At 32.4% G+C, this 17,500-nt stretch overlaps 1 protein-coding gene and 1 non-coding gene across 5 annotated transcripts in view; both read left to right on the top strand.

Moving 5' to 3' along the window:
• The window catches only part of FSTL5 (follistatin like 5), a 720,210-nt gene that overhangs the window by 489,221 nt on the left and 213,489 nt on the right, over positions 1-17,500 (top strand). The gene's annotated exons all lie outside the window — the stretch shown is intronic.
• On the top strand, positions 13,522-13,626 carry LOC117802493. The gene has a single exon (XR_004625873.1). It is a non-coding gene; the product is annotated as a U6 spliceosomal RNA (small nuclear RNA).

Genomic DNA, 17,500 nt, shown 5'->3' on the forward strand with positions numbered 1-17,500 from the left:
CATTTTTTGCTACCCTTTGTAAAAAGTATCTCAAATAATTCTGGCCCCTATACATTACTAGTAGCTTTTATATTCTCTGCTCTTACGTGTGGTTAGAAGCCTTTCATTTGACCTGTCTTCTGTTTTATACCAAATGAATAAAAGAACACTACTGAAATACGAGAGGCAGTGACACAGTGGTTTGCAAGATTGGCTGGGGATTCAGATGGTCTGGATTCCAATTAACAGTCAGTCTCTTGGGAGTGATGTGTCTTCAATTATTTAACCTGCCTATGCCCAACTTCCATATCTGTAAATTGAAGATAACACTAGAATGAACTCATTTTTGCATGAGAAGTAATGAGAAAAAGGATTTTAAAACTGGTAACGCTCTACAAGTCATAGTGTAAATGTTCAGTTAAACTAGGTTCTTTGGTTTCTTTTCTTTCTTGTCCTCCTCCCCAACTCTTCCTCTTTCTTCTTTTCTTCCTAATATAGATTTCAACAGCACAGAAACACTCAACCTGCCTAAAACAACAGGAATTCAATGTTAGAACACATATGGTAATAAAAGAGTTTGGGAACTAACAGGAAGCGCCCCCACCAAATTTGTTCCAGTAATAGTCACTGAAACTGGAAGATATTTTTCTTTTTTTCTATTCAGTGAAGATTTAGGAATCATGCTGACTTTGCTTCCTATTAGCAAACTTGTATTAATCTCTGCTTTAAAGAGATGCCATTAAATTCACTCAGCTACTATATATTCATATATTTTCCCTTGTATATGTGTCCTCAGTCCTCTTTCTGCCTAAGTTCCTCCAATAGATCATTGGTTTACTTTCATTATCCTGCTTTGGGTGGAACTTGGCACACAAACTACAATTCTGGCATTATTGTGATTGAGCCTGAGTCTTAATCCTGGTCTGATGAGTTATGACCAGGGGATGGAGATGAGGAGATGTGAGGTTTAGAACATGACTATCCTGTTAACCATGCTTCTCTTGAGCTGGTTCTTAGATTCCAATCCTAGTTTTGCCACTTATTAGCTATGCAATCACAATGAATTGATTGAACCAATTTAAGTTACAGTCTCTTCATCTATAAAAGGAGGGATTGTCATAAAATTCAATGATGCATACCAGGTTGAACATAAAATATAAGTTATTTATTTTATCACTATCTGTGGCTTAATTCAATATGGCATTGTTGATCATGCTTAATAAAAAATGTAAAGCCTATGAAAATATTATTTTGAAATAACCTGATGTAATTTATATTATTATGACTTTCAACAACTTTAAAGGTAGACTTCCTAGTTAAAATGCAGAACTCACAGATACATTTGGATTTCAGATATACAATAAATATTTTTTTGCTCTAGGTATATACCAAATATTGCATGGGATATACTTCATACAAGAATCATTCTTGTCTGTCTGAAATTCAACTTTAATTAGGTGCTGCATTTTATTTACTATGTCTGGCATTCTCTTTAGATGAAAGTCAAATTGGCTTAAATACTGCATGAAACCTTTTCTTACAAATGATACTGTGGCTTACATCACTGAGATTAAAAGTTGGAGCTATTAAAAGTTCATGTGAATTTAATATGCTGGCTTTGTAGATTCCTTATTTTTTTCCCCATCTTAACAATCATTCTGTGATTTTTGTTTTTTTTTTACATTTGTCTAACCTGTTAATAATTGTGCCTCACACTGAGAAGAGTCTAGGAAAAATAGTGGATTAAATTCAGAGGAGTTTATTCTTTCCTAAAATATACCTTCCATAGCTGGCCTGATTGCTCCATGAGAATCTGGACCTCAATCCTCCATCTTCTTTCCTGTCATTCCAAGAATGTGGCTTTTATCATTAAGGTCATCTCAGGGATCAAGAGGGCTGTTGTAGCTCCTGCCACCAATGTATATTCCATCATTCTATAGTCCAGACCCACAACAGTATAAGGCAGGTAAAAGATAAAGGAACTTATTCCTGGAAGTCCTGCAACTGTTTATGGGCCACCAATGAGTAAAAACTGCAATAACTATACTAGGGAGACTGGTAAATACCACTGTTTAGCTAGGTGTACTGCTTAGCCTTCTGTTACAAAGGAGGAACAGGACATCAATCTCTACTCTATCCATGGTCATCTAAGAGAATAGAAGATGCTCTACTTTTTTCTTTATACTTTTGTTTTTCAGCATTGATTAAATATGATTATCCATCTGAATTCAAATCTGAGCAGCTCTGTACAACAACTCTGTTCCTTTGGTAGATTTATCAGTCCTCAACTTATTTCTTTGACCGTGTATTTTGCATTAATAGGCCTCTCCTTACATATTCTGCTAAGTTTTATTTTATTTATTTATTTATTTATTTATTTATTTATTTATTTTTCAGTCTGATTTGTTTTCCGATTATTCTTTTTTTAAAATTTATTTAAATTCAATTAATTAACATATAGTGTATTATTAGTTTCAGAGATAGAGTTCAATGATTCATCTGTTTTTCTGATCATTTTTAAGATAGTTCTATCCCTGTGGCTTATCTGAAGCAATTCTCACCATGTACAGTTAACTTCCATTTAAAGCAAAGCATTCTCTTGAAAAATGATAAATCACTCACAGACAATAAACCAGTTGAAATAATCACTTTAACTCAAATCAGAATCTAATTGTAGATGTGGCAGTTTGCATATTAGTTTTTGTTTGCTTTTTTAATGCTAGGTTTCCTAGTATATACGTAGCTGGCAAAACTAGCACTGAGAGATAACATATCACAGCACAATAAATAAAATTTTAACAAAATTAATAACTTTAATAAAATAAAATTTTATTTTTAATTTTATTTTAATATGTCTGGATTTTTAAGGCCGATAAATGCTTAATATAGAATGCTATGCTTTATTCTGATGAAAAAAATGTTTCAGAATATGTACTGAATTTCAAATTTAGAAGTCAAATCCCCAAGTCATACTTAGTTTCCAAAGACTGAAAGAAGTGATTTTAGTAATAGAGAATTCTGACTCTGTTACTCAGGTTTAATACAACAATGTGAAGACATAACTTTCCCCCTTAAATCTATGAATTTTAAAGTTCTCATTTATACAAAAGGGGCATTTTTACCTTTTAGGCTATTCTTTGAAAACAGAACCCAAATTATCTATCACCAATAAAAACAATTTAGTTAGCAAGATTTCATTTTAACTTTTTAGAAACCTATAGTGTTCTATTTTAATACGGAACATATTGGAGTATAACATCAAAACTGGTTATTAAAAAGGAAGTTATCGACCTTTTCTCTAGACTATAAACAATCCATTTCTTTTTTCCCCCTAACTAAAAATGTAGACACTTAATGTTTGTAATATAACACATTATTCACCATGTAATTTTTATCACTAATTTATTTTTAATATAAACCTGAGGTCATTGTAGCTCTTAAAATCCAAGGGGCATTGGAGAATATTTATGATTCGAAATCTTCCAAGCCAAAGAAGGCAAGCAGCATTAGCAAGGCTAAAGATGTTGGATTTTTTCCACAAATATCAAACATGCAACATGCATTCATTTTCCACCTATATAGTTGTTAAATTGGTGAAATTGCGTGTGATCATAAACATTGCCTGAGAGCATGCTGCTTTAAAATGAATATTATTCCTAAATTGCTTTGTTCTGCTTATATAATGGAACACTGAATATTACAATTCACTTCTTAAGAAAGTATTAAAATCAGTAATTTAAAACATATTTTTAAATGTCTTTGTCCATATTCTTTTGGAACTTATTCTTGCGAATAGCAATATATAAAAATGAAATGTTCATGTATGGATAGGTGAATGAAATATTCACATACTAGTTTGTGAGTACTTGGTAATGTATTTTTTTTTTCAATTTCAGGTTCAGTTTTCAGAGTTGTAACAGATCATGTTATTTTAATAAGTTTACAAAGTATATTAACACAGAAACATGACTTTACCATGACATTCTTTTTTTTTCCTCAATAAGAACTTTTGCTAAATATCGATATAGATTCTTAAATTGATGAAGCTATTTTTTTCATCATATGTCTGAACCCATGGCTTCAACTACTATATTTAACTGATACATTCTAAGTTATAATTCTATTTAAAATTTCTCTTCTCTCTCTTTCTTTTTTCTTTTTTTTTTTTTTTTTAATTTGAATGTGCGAAATCTGATGTAAGAAAGATGTTGGGATTCGGAGCCGAGGGCCAAGAAAGAATTCTTGAGACATCTTTGGAGGAAAAAGGTTGTTTTATTAAAGCACAGGGATGGGACCCATGGGCAGAAAGAGCTGCCCTGGGGTCCTGAGGAGTGGATGATTGTATACTTTCAAGTTGGGAGGGGATTAGGGATAGCATAAGTCTCTAAGGAATTTTAGAAGCAAGGTTTCCAGGACCTTGAGGGGGCTAGATATTGTTAGGAAAAGGTCATTTATTACTGTCTAGTAAAACCATAGTCATGAGACCCTTCAGATGTATATCAGTGGGTCATATGCTTGGAGGATGATTGCCAACATGTATCTTGGGGAGTAGAGATAAAGTTTCCAAAGGAATTTGGATGTTAGACTTACCTGGAGGTTGGGCTAGGATTGGCTTTTGCCTTTAGCAAAGTATTAACATTGAGGCAGCTGAGTTCCTAGAAGAATGTCACTCTGCCTGTTTCAAAGACTTGTCAGTGGGCTGTAAGTGGTAAGGAAATTTAATTCTTCTTTTGCCTTTGTTACCCCCATCAAAATTCAGACCAATTATCTTTATCCCCAAACCTGCCACATTTGTAGTGTTTCCTATTCCATGTCATTGTAGCCCAGAACGGAGTCCTTCTCAAGTTCTCTCTCAATTTGTCCCGCAGATCTAATCTGTTACAAAACCTTGTGAATTTAACTTTTTTATTTATCTTAAATCTCTTCTGTCATCTCGTTTCCTCTGTGGCTGCCTTAGTGTAAGCTTTTCTTCAAACTTGATCCTTTCCTACTGAAACTGCCCCTCCAATTTAAATCGCACTTCATATTACAGGCAGATGGAGCCTCATAAAATTTATATTTGGCCATTTTGCATTCGTCTTTAAAATCCATTAATGGATGCTTGTAGCTTTCATGAAAAAAAGAAAAAGATTCAAATTATTTAGCTTATTATGGAAAGCCTATTTCTTTATTCATTCTTCACACTGTTCATACATATTCATTCTTTCCTACAACCCCTCCAAAACACTAGCTGTTTTCTGACTATCAAGTTGTATTATTATTACCATTCTCAAACACATTCTTCTCTCTACTGGAAAACTTTCCCTTGTTTTTTTTTTTTTTTTTAATTTACCTAAATCCAGTGCATTCTTTACAAATACATAAATGCTTCTTATGTCTAAATTTGACTTTTTTTAAAGTTATTTGTCTAACAATTACCATACTTGTTGCATCATAATAGAACTATTAACATTCTTGCCTTTCTTCTCTAGACTAGAAACTCTGAGCTCAAGGACCTTTACATATTCAACTTTGGGTTATGATGTTAGCCCTGTACTGACACTTAGGAGATAATAAAATTCAAATGTACAAATAATAAATGACATAGTGATATTGCTGATATTCACAATTATGCATTATTGAGCTTATTTGTAAACTTTTTTATATTCAACGTCTTGCTAGAGACTTTATTTACTTCTTGCAGCTACATGCAGGGTTATCAATCAACTGATATTTATTGGCAGTCAATCATTTAAGCCTAACATAGCTCAACAATTTCTGGGTTCCATTTCTTTAATAACATTTCTCATTAAGCGTATTGATTTTTTACTACAGTTTCAATTTAATCTCCTCTCATATGCAATAAGGGGAGAGAAAAAGATGAGGAGCAACACATATTTGGTCATTGTTTAATCTTCATGTATTCAACAAATGTTGATTTAACTGGTACACTTTTCCAGGCACTCAGCTAAATGCTGAGGACATACCCATAAGAGACATCATTCCAGTCTTGAAAATCTCACAGATTGAAAGAATCAAAAAAGAACACAACTGCATTACATTTAATAATGCAGTATGAAAGTTTCCTAAATACAGATCTTCCTCAACTTACAGGGGGGTTACCTCCCAATAAACCCATTGTAAATTGAAAATATCTTAAGTGGAAAATGCATTTAATACATCTAGCCTACTGAACATCATATCTTAGCCCAGCCTACTGTAAATATGCTCCATACGTTTACAGTAGCATACAGTTAGGCAAACTCATCTATCATACAGCTTGTTTGATAATAAAGTGGTGAACATTTCATGTAATTTACTGAATACGACACTGAAAATGAAAAACAAATGACTGTACAGGTACAGAATGATTTTGAGTGTATAGGTTTTTGTCCTTATGGTTGCATGCTTGACTTGGGGCTGTGGCTCACGGCTGCTGCTCAGCCATCACCAGGAGTATGAGTAGCACGCAGTGCTAGCCCAAAAAAATATCAAAATTAAGATTTGAAGTACAGTGTCTACAAAATGTGTATTGCTTTCACAGCATGGTAACTTGAAAAATCATAAATTGGAGACCATCTGTATATATTTGTTTATTTTATATGCAAATATATAAAGAATAGAAAAGGAAGTCAAATTTAAGTTTCAGAGTCACAGAAGACTTCTAAGAATACATCAGTCTTGTGGTGGAGATGAGAGCTAGATGAAGGAGTGGCAGACAAGTATTCCTAGGAAAAAGTAAAACAGGCTTGAGATAACATGGTATATTTAATGGAGTTATGTATGAGTTAGCAAAGATAATAGGTGAATAAAGGGCTTAAAATTATTAATATATTAATAAAGGGTTTGAATATATTAAATAAAACCAGGTTTTTGCATTTGATTATAAAGGTATACATTTGCATTTATAACATATAACACAATAATGATGATGGATGGATACTTAATATTTGCCAAGCATTGAAATGTATCATTAAAAAAAATACATTAACTTACTTCTCAACACAAGAGAAACCAACATATTTATACTCATACACATGATGATGTTTGATTGACTTTTAACTGCAGAATTTCAGTAATGATTTTGGTTCTCTTTACAGTTTTTCTCCAGTCACCTTAGTCCATATTTGCAGATAGAACTATAATTTAAACAAATAATCCACCTATAAATTGTAGGCAACTTTTCAGTTTCATATCAAAGGAGAATTACAAGCACCATTTAAAGGATTTATAACTAATGGCAGTTGATCTTACCAACCTCCGAAAGTACAGGCCATTCATTTCACAGTAGACTTTTCATTGCCCTCTAATTATAGTTAACTTCTTCCTAACCTTTGAAATAACGCCCAGCTTGTAAGAGGCATATTTTGCCACACAATTTATTTTTAAAAAACTGAGGGGCAATTCAATGATATAATCACTTCACAGCCACCAACTATCATAAGGTTCAAAATCAAAATCTTCTTATATAATTTAAGGCCTAATAGGTGGAGATTGTTTAATATAGAAAGACAACCCATCACTTTAACAGTAATTGTTAATTATTATTTTCTTTTTCTTTCTTCTTTTGTGCAAGAAGCAAAAGTTACAGTTTAATCTAAAATAAATAGTATCACAGATATCTCTGCTTGTAACAGTATTTATATATGCTATCAACATTATCCTTCTGAGTACCCAGTGTTTTAGAAAGGGAAATTTAAGAAGGCTATTAAAAGTGATTAACCAAAAAGAAAAAAAATTATAAAATTCAATTTTGTTGTTCCTTCAAAGATTTGTTATTTCATTTCTGTTCAATTAGCAGGATTTGGCAGAGGTTGGGAATTTATCAGATATTTTCTTCCTAACAGTATACACTATTAAAATAGTACAAAAAAACTACTAATAAAGAACACTTTTTAAAAGTTTTTTTGTTCACTCAAGTAACTTGATGCAGAGGTATGTGAAATCAGTTATATTAGTGAAGCATGTTAATTGGCAATTGCTTATAAATTACCATTTTTTCCTACAGAAAATAATTATATTTATGATAGATAAGTCTAGTAAATGTTCTTAAATTTATATAACCAATGTTCAAATATATTCATGCTGACATTATTGTGATTTACAAAACCTTCTTTCAATGGGGAAAATACATCGTGATTTTACAACTTTTGTCTAAAAATAATTAATTAGGTATTGTCCTGAAGGCAGATATTAATTCCTCCCTTATTTTATTTATTTCTATTCCACTATGGCATATGTAAGTCTAATGATTTAGGTGAATGTGATCCTTTAACAACTTATCAATGAATGTTTACAGAGTCAACAAATAAATATCAGTTAATAGCAGGGGACATATTATGTGGTCTATGATTCTAGAGTTTATAGATATAAGAGTTACTTTCATTTATGGCAAGAAAAATTGGCATCAAAAATACAGACGATCTTCAATGTATGAGGTAAACAAGGACAATATAATTTTTAGAGAGAAACAAACTGGGCTAACCATGGTTGCAATACGTTATGATGTTGTTTCATACTTTGGTTTAGGGTAACCAACTAGGGGGCCATCTTCTGCCTGATGGTCTAGCGTCAATTGCTTGGGACAATTTATGTTGAAAAGATATGTAATAATGACATATTTTTCAAGATCATATTGAAATATGGGCTACACTCCCACCTAAGGATTGTTTAATTCTTCAGGGATGTAATTTGTCCATTAACTGCTTATTAGGGCACAGACTCTGTTAATATGCATGTGAATGCAGTAATTTCTGTCCTATGGAAAAGATAACTCCAAAATAATGATTAACCACTTTTATGTTAAACTTCAGGAGCTTATATCAGCATGCCTTTCCCAAATTACATAAATATCTGCTCTTCAAATGGAATTTAAGCTAGCTTTACCCTCTTGCTGGTTCCCCTATTGTTGAGATAAATAAATCTTTGTCTCCTGTTAATTTTATATTTTTATTGGAATTGTATTTTAACTCTTTTAAAGTTACACTTCAACAATGTTTTAAGGTCCACGTATCTACAGTACTTATACACTCCAGCAGAATATTTTGGTAAAGTGTGCTATTCATTTCCAGCAATATAACTGCATAAAAGAGGAGCTATTATTCATACTACTTAGTGATAAAATTCTGTGTTAGAAACAGATTTGTGTGTGTGGGGGGGGTGGAGGCACTTAATTGCCTCTGCTGTATTAAGACATTTAGAAGACTTTAAGATAATCCCTGGCCCAAGAGAGAGAGACACCCATGAAACACCGAAGTTATTGCCCTGTCAGCTCCTTAGTAATTGAATGTTGACAAGTCATCAAATCTCTCCAAGTCACAACCTTTTTATTTGTAAAGAAAATAAAAGGTCTTCCAGAAACTTACCTTACAGATTTGTGAAAAATTATATTAAATGAAACATACATCTTTAAACTAACACAAGATAAATAGTAAAATTTAATAAGATTTAATTCTCCTTCCTTCACAGGAACATTTACTCCATTCCTTTTGTCCTCACTAAAATTCCCTTGTTCATTTGCTAATAAGATTTTATCCTATTATATCTGAATATTTTATTAAACAAAGAACTGAAAAATCAACTTTTAAATAAATTAGAAGTATATATAACACCAATGAATATTTCATAAGAAAATGTAATATTCACCTTCTAAATGAAAAACACAAAATTAATTGTCAAGAAAATGTTCCTTTTATTTCGGACTCTTAATATTACATGAAATATGTTTTCCATGACACAAATTAATAGAGTAGAGTATACAAATTGCAATCTGATGAAGAATACCCAAAAGAATACAATAACATTAACAGAAAGATATATTTGGTCATGCAATTTACTTAGAAAAAAAAATCTTATTAGCCTTTAAATGATATCAATTTTCAAGACTTAAACAGTAGACACAGATCTCTAAATATTCCATTGCAACCATGTTTCCTTGAATCTACTTTCCTCTGAAAAGATAACACAAAAAAGAAGTTATCCTTGTGCAGTGGAATGGCAATCAGTTAAAAAGAGTTGTTTTCATTGCAGTTGGAGTCGACCTTGTCACACACTAAAATAAATCTTACATGAGCCAACTAAAACTTCGATATATTTCTAAATTAGAGGTAACTTTAAATGAGAGAAATTAGGATACAATAAATTAAGAATAAATCAAGACTTAAAGGAAATGGCGAAGTTCCACTTAAATAATATGTTGAAATTTCTTATACAATTTGCTTTAATTATCAAGTTTATTCAGGTAGCAGTTCAAATTTGAAAATATACTTCTTAAATGAATAATTAATATATACTTTTTTATTATTGAATTTGTCTAGTCAAAACACTGTCGTAATTGTGTATTCCTAAGAAAGCTATGAGGCACTTTGAATAATACTTATATTGTAAAATAAATGAAATAACGAAGCATCAGTTACCAAATTAGTGTTGTGGGTCACATGAATTATTGATAGAAGAAAAGATTATGAGTCAGTGGACCAAAATATTGATAGGAAAGTTCACACTTCTGTCTTGAAGAATTAGGAGGAACAGAATAATTCTAAACAATATGCAGAAACTTCAATTATAAGGACATTTTATGAAGGCAGAAATGGACAAATAATATTCCAGAAGCATAGAATCAACCAACTCCATTGCCATAGTCGCTCTTAGTATAAGATAATGGTGGAGAATGAAATTTTCTTGACTCTAAGTCAATACTGAAAAATGCCTGGGTGCATCTGATAATATTAATTTGACCTGTAAGAAATTCATTTGCTTAAGTTTTGCTTATTTGTTTGTTAATGAGCAAATACATTATAGAAATGTTGGGGAAAGACAAGATGACATTTTTGTCAGATTCCTATTCATATAACAGGTATAGATGGCAAGGGAGGGTCTGTCTCTTTCACAAATGCACATGAAGCAATGTTCTGTCAACAAATCAGGGAAAAAGCAGAGACAAAAATAGGACTCAAAGGTTTGGGTCCTAGTGACTATAATAGTGTAGTACTAGTAGTACCATATTACCTAGTACTATTGGTAAAAATGGGAGAATCTTGTGAATTGGTTTCTTGTTGGAATTAGAATATGGTTTATACATAAATATGTTGACTTTGACGTCATCCTGTAGAGGATGTTCTAGAGGACATCCTGTAGAAAATATGTGTAGTTTGAAGATGCAAGATGGTTCATATTTATAAAAATGTAACCAAGTGTAAAATGATTCATATGTTCAATCACTGTTATTTACTGTTTTGGAGATCCTTCAAGTTTCCAGTTATAATTATGGTTTTGAGATCACTGTAACTGAGTTTCAGTTTTATCTTAGGAAATCTACTTATGTCATCTCTTATACTTACAATGAGAAAGGTATCACTATCCCAGTTTGACAGACAAGAAAGGATGAAGGATGGTAGACAACGTCAAGGGCTGAGCTGAGCTGGAGCTTGCTCAGCTGCGAGGTGTCATAGTAACTGATGGACAGAACAAGCCAAGATGAATGTAACATGCAAGGCTTTAGTCAATTTGTGTAAAAATATAAGCAAGAGGCTAAATTAGAGAAAGTGCCAACTCTCCCACTCTTCCATTTTTCTCTGGGAAATGGCACCAGTCAAGGGTCAGATGGATCAGCACAGACATGGTGAATTGCTAGCCAAAATGAAGTAATTGCCTCACTCCCAAGAGAAGCTGAATAAAAGGATCCTGCAAGTTTTATGGACTCAGGTGGAGGAGGGAAGGGATGGGTAAGGGCTAAGAGTGGCAAAGTACTAAAGACTGAGTCCAGAATAGAAAAAAGTGTCTTCGAGTCCCTCCCTCCCACCCTTTTCCCCATAAAGAGGTCTCAACAGAGGTGCCTGTCAGAAGTGCTTCTGACATAGGTGTCTGATCAAAGTACCTAATGGACGTGCTTGGGGCTAGTGATATAGAAAAGAGCATGGTGAGCCAAAGGATCCTGAGTTCTTGACTGTAATTATCTACAGAGATGGCAGTGCACTGGCTGTGCTCTGAATCTGGTGTGGGAAAGGCAGCTTTCTCTTGCAAAATCTGTCAGGCAAAATCTTTGTTACTGCCTGTGGTCAGACCTGAAAGATCACACATAGATTTTTGACCAGGAACCAGACTCCTCAATAATTTTGGCATAAACTGATTCAAACCAAAATTTATACCTTGACTTGAAAAAAAAAAGTCCCATTTTCTTCTACTCAAGGTTGCTCTCCTCATTAAAAACATTTTTAGTAAGTTACCTATATATTGATTTTCCTATAATTTCTTATACTTTTACTATTCCTTACTAATAAAATATATGTTGGGAAATGTTTGCTGCAACTTAGGATAGAAAACAGAGCTGGAGTAGAGATGTAAATGGTAGTCCCATAACCACTTGAAAAATGGTAGAAGGAGGAAAAAATTCCTTTTGTGAGATGTATGATAGAGAGCCATAGGGTTCTGCTGCCTGGGTGTACCCTAAATGTTACTGATCTCTAGAAACAAAACAAACCTAGATTTTACTAATGATTCATTGAGACCATGTCTTTCTACTCTAACACATATCTATATATATGTTGCCTTAGCTTCTTCACTATAGTCCAAGGTCTTTGCTCATTGACAGTGCTTCTTAATTCGTATTTTGTAACCATATAATAACCAGAGTGATATCTTCATTGGAAGTTCCCGATAGATATTATTGAGTCGAATATGCTAAGCAGTCAATAAGAGATAGAGCTTTATTGGTCCTCGAGATCAGTGAGGTTTTTTTGGTAGCTCCAGGTAACAGAGTAACACGGCTGTCTATTAGTAGTCTGAATATTGACATCAGAAATGAGTAAGTGACAAATTGTAACTGAGATAAGCCAAACTGATAGGAAGTTCAAAGGAATAAATGACAAATTAGAAATGAAGGTTTCAGATTGAGATGCGTTATAAAATTAAACCTTAAATTTCATTGGGATTTAATGTTACCCTTAATGGACTAAATTGATTTTCAATGTCCTTTTTGGCATCTCTTTGCACATTAAAAGTAATATGGCTGTCATTCATCTTTGGTTAATCTGAGGAAGTAAAATGATTATACTTTGAAATTACATTTTATATAGTAATTTTTCTTTAGGCATAATTTAAAAACTGGAGCTGCCGTTCGTGTGTTTCCTTTAAACAGTTTCTATCATTGTGGTCATATTTCTAATTAGAGTATAACATTTCCACCTTAAGAAAGCCTTTAGACTTATCAGGGTTCATTGATATTTTAAGTTCAATTTGTTGTTTTTTCTGCAACAATTTCCCACAACTAAAATATTCTCCATAACTCAAAACATAGAGATTATAGACTTTCAAATCCAATCAGTAAAATAAAAATATGTTAAGGGAGTTAACATTTTTTGAGTGCCTATGACATGATAGACACAGTGCTAAAAGAAAGTGTTATATTACATTGGTTCATTCAATCATGATATTCAAATTCAATAAGGAAATTCAATTCCTTCCCCTCCCCACCAATTAATGTATGAGAAACTGAGGCTAAGAGACTGACTTAACCAAAATCATGCAAAGGGAGCTAGAAGTAAAGCCAGAACTAAAACCCAGATTTGGTGCTTGCTTGGCATTACTAAAACTAAATTGGAATGATACAGAAATTAGCATGGCCCCAGCACAAGGAGGACACACATCAATAGACAAAGCTTTCCATAAAAAAAAAAAAAAGAAAAGAAAAAAAGCCAGATTTGTTGGCTCCAAAGTCATATCATTTTGTCTGTATCTGAATGTTTTTATCCATGTCTAATTTTCCTTGTATATTATATTAGAATCAAAAATGAATTATTTTGTTACATGTTGCCATCATAAAACTATTTCAGTCTATATCTGTATAATAGTATCAATATAAATTCAAAATTTTTATAATACTAATTTGTATTTCAGATGTGAAATTACATGTTTTATTATCTATAGTATAGAAATGCTATTATCTTAGTCAATTCCATTTTAATACTCCAGAAAAATATTTGATAATGTCCAGTTATCATGTGGAAAATTATCTGATTATACACTATTTGTGTTTTATGTGCTGTAGTAATAGATACAAAAATACTGTGAATTATGAAAAATTAATTCAATGTAATTAACCATTAAGGTTTCTGAGCGTCAATATTTTGCACAAAGTTACCTGATAAAAACACATTTCCTAAAATTAGTGTGAAATACTGCTATTAAAAACTGATAAATACGGAAAAATGGTCAATTTATTGAGACTATAATTTGCATGTGATTAAAGAGAACTTTTTGAAGGCTATCATTTCCATATGATGGATATTTTATTCTGCTATCCCATCAATGAAAAATCCTCTGTGCTATTGACAGTCATAGTAGAGTTAGGACTGTGTTTCCTCCCTCGGCTCCACCTGCAGCTGCTGTGATGCAGGCCAAAGAGGCCCCACAGCTTACGTGTTATTCATCACAACAGCTGCTCTCTGCTTTTTCCAATCTGGACTGCATCAGGCTTCTGCATAGGATTGCAACTCAATTTTGTATACAACAAATATGTCCAAACTGAACAGCATCTACAGAACAGAAACTGATACAGATCAGAAGTGAGGATACTTATTTTAATCTTGCAATAGCCTCAGTCTGTCTTCTTCTAGATGCTTATTGCAGAGTAGATGACATTTTGTTTCACAAGCAGTGCAAAGTTTTCTATTCTGAAATGGAATTTTCCTATACGCACTCCAATATAATGAACACACAGAAAGTAATTATCTTATGTTGAAGGATAAAAGTTTTTAATGTGCTGCGGTTAAAGAACAACAGACACCTTAACTATAGAGAACAAACTGATGGTTGCCAGAGGGGATGGGGGGATGGCAAAAGAGGGGACTGGATTTAAGCAGTGTACTTGTATGGAAGTGTTGAATCACTATATTGTACACCTGCAACTAATACTACACTGTGTTAACTAACTGGAATTTAAATAAAAATGTGGGGAAAAAAAGGATTTTGAAAAAAGAAGTAAAGAAAAAGGGGAAAACAACAACAACAATAAAATAGACACCTATTACTATAAATCGGTAGTTCTATTCATAATATAAAGAAACTTTTAATAAGTATCTATATATAAGAATGAAAAAATACATTATAAAATCATCAAATTGGAAGGGCACATACTTTTGTATTCTCTCTAATTATTCTCTAAATTATTATATCAGAAGATATCCTGGGTTTCAATCTTTAAAATGAATTACATTGTTATATCTATGGATATATACATGAAGAGAAAAATTAAAATATCAAAATAAAAGTGCTTATCTCTGGATTTCAGGATTGGAAGTCATTTAGGCTTTCAAAACTTAGCATGAGTCCTATTAATATAAAAAAGTGGGGAGGATCGAATTTAGTGCAGTCAGTTATGGAGTAGAAGTCCACACTTCAATTTGGCAGACAGAGCAAACTCAAAATATGAATAAAGTTACTGCTGTTATCCTTTAGTAATTACTTCAAATGCATTTTCTTAATTAGTAATAACTATCTTATCTCTTATGAGGAAGCATTTATCTTCCCCACTGTCTTTGTCTTATGTAAAATAGTATGTAACCAATTGTGGAAAATTCCACTTTTGTACATCTATCCCTGTAATCTTTCTCATCACTTAAAAATTTCTCTTGCAAATTTAATTGCCTAAGAGCTTATGTGAATTTAATTAAAGAGAAATAACAAATTTGTGATGTATAAGCAAGTCCTTGGGAGTTTTATCATGTCAAATATCTCAAACACATTAAATTAAAGCTCTCCGAGCAAAGGGCGCAAGATATTCTGCACAAGTCTGCTCTTAAAGGTTCCACTTAATGAAGAAAAGTGATAGGTTTCTTTAACAGAAATGAAGAGATATTTATAATTGACTTGAAATATCATATCATGCCAGAAATCAATCCTTTGGGATATGAAATACAGTATCATGATTTTATCATTTTTCTTTTTTTATTATTATTATTTCTTCTTTTCTAAACCATGTCACCCACACACAAAGAGATACACCACTAAAAACTGAACCTAAAACTAATTTAAAGTAAACTATTATCAAAAATCACACAGGGGTGCCTGGGTAGCTTAGTTGGTTAAGGGTCCAACTCTTGGTTTCAGCTCAGGTCATGATCTCATGGGTTGTGGGATTGAGTCCTTGCAGTGCTTCCCGCTCAGCAGGGAGTTGGCTTCAAAGATTTTCTCCCTCTGCTCCTCCCTGAGCTCATGCCCCTCTCCCTCTCCCTCTCTCACTCTCTCAAAGTAAATAAATAAATCTTTAAAAAAAGTTACACAGGAAATGATTTTACTGATAATATAAATAACACTTCACTATGATATTCTGACAAACAGGGACTCCATTTAACCAATCTAAAAACTGTAAATAATCTTGAACAATCATCATAATATATTTTATAAAGAGTCCAGATACAGTATCTCAGATTTAACTTTTTAAAATACATGATCATTTGGTGGTCGTTTATTTAATTCCACAGGAATGTTGAAATAAAAATGGAGTAATTGGAATGAATGTATGTTTGTAAATAGTGAGAATTTAAAAATTAAAAAACAAAATAAAAATTCACCTTTTAGTCATGCTTTTGTCATTTTTGTTAGTGCACTTGAGAATGAGGACAATGGTTTTCATTAATATAATTTCTTATTGGATCCAGTGCCTTATAAAATAAAACATGGGCCAAGAATTTAGGCAAATTCCTATGGTCTAGGTTATATTCCAGATGTAACCTAAGGTACAACTGTGTCTGTGTGTGTGTTTGTGCGTATTTACATATAATTTTAACTGCTACCACCCTTGTGATGTTTGGTATTTCTGTGAGTATATCAGGAAACTCTCGAAATAAAGCTAGGAATGGATCTGAGGCTTTCTGCCTCAAAAATCTTTTCATAAGTTTTAAAAAAGAAATCATTAAGTGTTGTTCTAAACAATATTTCTTATGTTGAAGACAGAAGTGTCTAAGTTACATGTATTTTCACCTGATACTTTATTGAAACTTCATAATTTGATCCTAACATCAGTGAATACTGGCACGGCTCTTTCTTTCCTGTCTCTGCTTTTATTTCTCTTCCTTGACTTACTGCACCTTTTAAAAACTCCAGTACCATGTTGAATGAAAGCGATGATAATGGGAATTTTTCTCTTCTTACAAGTCTCAAAAGGAAGCTTTAAGGATTTGACCCTTAAATATGATGTTTACTCTGGGCATTTTGAATATCTTTTGGCAGATAAAGGATGTTTATTTTATTCTGAATGTTCTGAAAATGTTACCATTGGTGATTCTTTTCTATCAAATGTGTTATTTTTTTCAGCAGTTATTGGGATGGTCTTATGAATTTTCTCTTAATCTTTCACTGTAAGTTGATTTTTATAATATCCACCAACATTGGTTACCTGGCTAAAGCAAACTTGGCATGATTTATTGTCATGACTAAGATATCCCTTATCAGATTGAGGTAATTATTTTCTGCTCCTAGTATTCAGAGAATTTTATCATTCATGAGATTTGAAAATTGTCCAGCATTTTTTTCTTCATTTCTTAAG

The sequence above is a fragment of the Ailuropoda melanoleuca genome, chromosome 5, assembly GCF_002007445.2.
Source record: "Ailuropoda melanoleuca isolate Jingjing chromosome 5, ASM200744v2, whole genome shotgun sequence".
Taxonomy (NCBI): Eukaryota; Metazoa; Chordata; class Mammalia; order Carnivora; family Ursidae; genus Ailuropoda; species Ailuropoda melanoleuca.